The sequence below is a fragment of the Hordeum vulgare genome, chromosome 7H (assembly GCF_904849725.1).
Source record: "Hordeum vulgare subsp. vulgare chromosome 7H, MorexV3_pseudomolecules_assembly, whole genome shotgun sequence".
NCBI lineage: Eukaryota > Viridiplantae > Streptophyta > Magnoliopsida > Poales > Poaceae > Hordeum > Hordeum vulgare.
In genome coordinates this window covers 574,434,129-574,439,315 of record NC_058524.1, presented here as the reverse complement: position 1 = coordinate 574,439,315, position 5,187 = coordinate 574,434,129, and positions in this window count along the sequence as shown.

Genomic DNA, 5,187 nt, shown 5'->3' with positions numbered 1-5,187 from the left:
CAAACTGGGGATGATACTTTATGTAACACTTTGTAGAGTATTACTTATGTTTTGGTTACCATAAAAATCCAGTAGAGCTCATCCACGTCGAGAACATTATCTAATCCTCGGGAAGAAAATAAGAGCAACATTTTTTACAGACGGAGGAAGTAATTAACTATTGGCTGCAGGAGTGGTAGTAACTACTGATAGTAGAGATCAGTGTGGAAAAAACGGTGGAGGGGGGAGAAAGCAAGGGGAGGGAGACAAATAAAAACAAGGGTACGACATCAGCAGCACCAGCAAATAATAACTTAACCACAGCACAACAACAACGCAGATTATTACTTATTAAACGCGCAAGGAAGAAAAAAGAATAGAAAAGGGGAGGGGGGATACAAAAGGAGGAGAGAGGGTGACAACAGCGACGTTTTCCTAAGACCCAGCGCTCCCCTTAACCTCGGGCTCTGTCCAATTCCGATAGATGTCATCAGCAGCGGCGCCGGCGGCAGGAGGGATCAGCAGCAGAGCCGCAGCAGCAGCAGCACAAACACTGAGAGTTTTTTTATAAGCGAGCTGCACCGGGGTGTATATTAGCCTCCTCCCCCTCCCCCTTTGTGTTGCCACTCCTTTCAGAACATTAGCTAATCTCCAGTGAGCAAACAAACTGGGGAAGAAAATTCCTGCAATGACGAGAGTATCCGGTTGGCCGTTAGCTCATCCGCGTCGCAGAAGTAAAAAAGATCTGACACACACACATGATGAAATGAAGTGAAAAGAAAATTAAATGCTCCAGCTTATTTGCCAATCTTGCAGGAACTATGAATTTCCCCATGGAGAAAACATGCTTCGGCTTCAGCTGGCTGTTGGCTCACTCGTGTTGCAGAAGTGCAAACAGCTGACATGCATTGCATACATACATATGATGAAATGATAAACGCTAAATCTATTTGCCAGTCTTGCAGCAACTAAGAATTCCCCACGCTCAGTTCCTCATGTGTCATGTTCCTCAGCAGCCAGTGTGATTGAGCGAGGCCGTGGGAGGTCAGGCTACGGCGGCCGAACCGGAGGCTCTGGTCATGGTGGTGGCTACCAAAACGACAGGTTCCAAAATGACAGGAATGGCCACGGACCCCGTGGAGGCTATGGTGGTGGCAGTTCACGGTTCCATGATGGAAGGGCTCGCACACAGTCCGGTATGTCGTCTAGAGGTGATGGGGGTGCACACATGGTGAGCCTGAGCAGGTAGAGATTAGAAGGAGCATACATACAGTAGACATATCAGAGCACATCAAGTTTTGAAGCACTCCATTAGGAAAAAGAAGTTTTGAGGCACTAGTTTTCTTCCATAAATTAGAAATCCTCCACCGTTCTGAACCTGTCAGGAAACTCAAATTGAGTTTTCTGATCTGAATCTGTTTGCTATTTTTTTCTTGGTAGCTTTTGATCTGAATAAACTCAAACCGAGTTTTCTGTTTTGCATTGTGGGAGCAAGGACCATGTGCACACTCCTACATTTGACCATCTCCTTCTCAGCACTAAACAAGAGGTAGCATTGAACCATTGTTACCAGGGTAAAACAGTACTAGCATATAGCAGTAGCATTGATAAGCACCTTTCAAAGGTTCTAGACCGAGTTTTAGAGGTTGGAAATCTGGCTATGTTGTTGGAATTATGCCCTAGAGGCAATAATAAATATAGTTATTATTATAATTCCCGTATCAAGATAATCGTTTATTATCCATGCTATAATTGTATTGAATGAAGACTTATATACATGTGTGGATACATAGACAAAACATTGTCCCTAGCAAGCCTCTAGTTGGCTAGCCAGTTGATCAAAGATAGTCAGGGTCTTCTGATTATGAACAAGGTGTTGTTGCTTGATAACTGGATCACGTCATTAGGAGAATCACGTGATGGACTAGACCCAAACTAATAGACGTAGCATATTGATCGTGTCATTTTGTTGCTACTATTTTCTGCGTGTCAAGTATTTGTTCCTATGACCATCAGATCATATAACTCACTGACACCGGAGGAATGATTTGTGTGTATCAAACGTCGCAACGTAACTGGGTGACTATAAAGATGCTCTACAGGTATCTCCGAAGGTGTTCGTTGAGTTAGTATGGATCGAGACTGGGATTGTCACTCCGTGTGACGGAGAGGTATCTCGGGGCCCACTCGGTAATACAACATCACACACAAGCCTTGCAAGCAATGTGACTTAGTGTAAGTTGCGGGATCTTGTATTACGGAACGAGTAAAGAGACTTGCCGGTAAACGAGATTGAAATAGGTATGCGGATACTGACGATCGAATCTCGGGCAAGTAACATACCGAAGGACAAAGGGAATGACATACGGGATTATATGAATCCTTGGCACTGAGGTTCAAACGATAAGATCTTCGTAGAATATGTGGGATCCAATATGGGCATCCAGGTCCCGCTATTGGATATTGACCGAGGAGTCACTCGGGTCATGTCTACATAGTTCTCGAATCCGCTGGGTCTGCACACTTAAGGTTCGACGTTGTTTAATGCGTATTTGAGTTATATGGTTGGTTACCGAATGTTGTTCGGAGTCCCGGATGAGATCATGGACATCACGAGGGTTTCCGGAATGGTCCGGAAATGAAGATTGATATATAGGATGACCTCATTTGATTACCGGAAGGTTTTCGGAGTTACCGGGAATGTACCGGGAATGACGAATGGGTTCCGGGTGTTCACCGGGGGGGCAACCCACCCCGGGGAAGCCCATAGGCCTTGGGGGTGGCGCACCAGCCCTTAGTGGGCTGGTGGGACAGCCCAAGAAGGCCCTATGCGCCATAGGAAGAAATTCAAAGAGAAAAGAAAAAAAAAGAGGAGGTGGGAAAAGGCGGAAGGACTCCTCCTTCCAAACCTAGTTGGATTCGGTTTGGGAGGGGAGGACTCCCTCCCTTGGCTCGGCCGAACCCCTTGGGGGTCCTTGGACCCCAAGGCAAGGCTCCCCCTCTTCCCCCTATATATATGGAGGTTTTAGGGCTGATTTGAGACAACTTTGCCACGGCAGCCCGACCACATATCTCCACGGTTTTACCTCTAGATCGCGTTTCTGCGGAGCTCGGGCGGAGCCCTGCTGAGATTAGATCACCACCAACCTCCGGAGCGCCGTCACGCTGTCGGAGAACTCATCTACCTCTCCGTCTCTCTTGCTGGATCAAGAAGGCCGAGATCATCGTCGAGCTGTACATGTGCTGAACGCGGAGGTGTCGTCCGTTCGGCACTAGATCATGGGACTGATCGCGGGACGGTTCGCGGGGCGGATCGAGGGACATGAGGACGTTCCACTACATCAAATGCGTTCACTAACGCTTCTGTTGTGCGATCTACAAGGGTACGTAGATCGAATATCCCCTCTCGTAGATGGACATCACCATGATAGGTCTTCGTGCACGTAGGAAATTTTTTGTTTCCCATGCGACGTTCCCCAACATTTGTTGCAGATGCTACCTTTCTTAGGCATAAGGTGAAGAAACAGCCAGTTACCCCTCTGTCATTATGGATTGGCAGACTGTTGAAAAACTATTTCCTTTTTCTAGCCGATGTAAATAGTTGGTTGTAACTATTTATCTGTTTAGTAACGAAAATGGATGTGCATGTAGCATTGGCAAAGTAGTACATTTGAAGAACCGAATTTTGATTCAAATCAGTCCACCTATCTAAAGGAAAGGTTTCATCTAGATACAAATAAATATATAGCGCAAAAAACTTCCACTTCGTATCTGCATTCTACTCCATAAACTTGTACGAACCGAGCACAGTCCATAAACTTGTGTCAACGCTCATGGCCAACAAAACATTTCTTATTTACTTACAGAAGTCCATCAGAACGGAAGGGGGAGAAAGCGCTATTCGGCCTGACGGGGAGGCCCCGACCTTCGAACGGGGAGATGATAAGAAAAAGATGTTCCGGTTCGCGAGGCCGCGCGGAGTCCACGCCCCCCAAAATCGAGAAATGTGCGCGGCCGTGCGGGCATGCATGCGTCGGGAGGGGGAGGGGGGAGACGAGGGTACCTGCGCGGAGCGGGAAGCCACCTCCGGGGGGACGAAGGAAGGGAGCCTGACCGGCGCAGAAGTCGAGGCCGACAGCGAGTGATCTCTCTGACGGCGGGTCGGTCGAAGCGAAGAGAGGTCGACCTGCCTGCCTGCCTTGGACTGCAGAGGCGGCGGCGACGGCGGAGGCAGAGGTGGAGCAAACCCTAGCGCCGCCAGAGCTCCATGGGCTGCGTGGACGAAGGTGGGGGAAGGGGTGGGCGGGGACGAGGGTGTGCGAGGGCAGATGGAGTAGAGGCGCGCGAGGACAACCGGCTTAGGAATGGCGCACCCCAAGCGGTGCGCCATTAGAATTTTTTATATATATATAGTAATGGCGCATGTATATGAGGTGCGCCTTCTCTACATTGTTAATCTCCGAAAGACTAGCGCAGTGGTGCGTGGGTTTTGCCTGCTAGCAGGAGGTGGCGGGTTCGATCCCCCCTCAGCACCCTTTTTGGGGTTATTTTCCTTCGGCACACTAGCCATCAGAGAGTATTCCTTGCCCTCTTGCACTTTGCTGTCGAGCAGATGCTTCTTAGCCTAGTGGTTTGAGGCAGGATTGAGTACCAGGGGGACAGGGTTCGACTCCTCTTCCCCCCTCCTTTTATTTTTTTCCTTTTATTTTTTCTATGCATTGTTTTCTTGTGCTGGTTGCACCTTGGTTTGAGAAGTTGATGCTGTAGTGTGCATCACACCATGAGGGTGATTTATCTTCCCTCACAACAACATCTACTACCTAGTATATTTTTTTATGTTTGCAAGTAGATGCCTATGAATAGGATTTGAATCTTGTGAATAGGTGTTCTAGTGGTAAGTATGCCGACGGCGGCGGCGGTGGAGCGGGGAGGGTGCGGGGGGTGCTCGGCGGCGAGGGGGATCTTGCGAGGGGTGATAGCGATCGAGATGGAGGGGATCGAGATCGAGTGTCCTCATGAATATTCAATATTTTTTCATATTGAATATGAAAAAATATCATCAAATTTGAAAATGTTGAAATACAATCGAGAAATGAAGGCTACAATTTAAATACAATCGATCTTAGCTAGCTATTTGTTCACAATCTTCTTGCCCTTATTTTTCGTAAATGGAGTTCTTCTCTTGAACGGACGTCCTTTAGGTAGGGT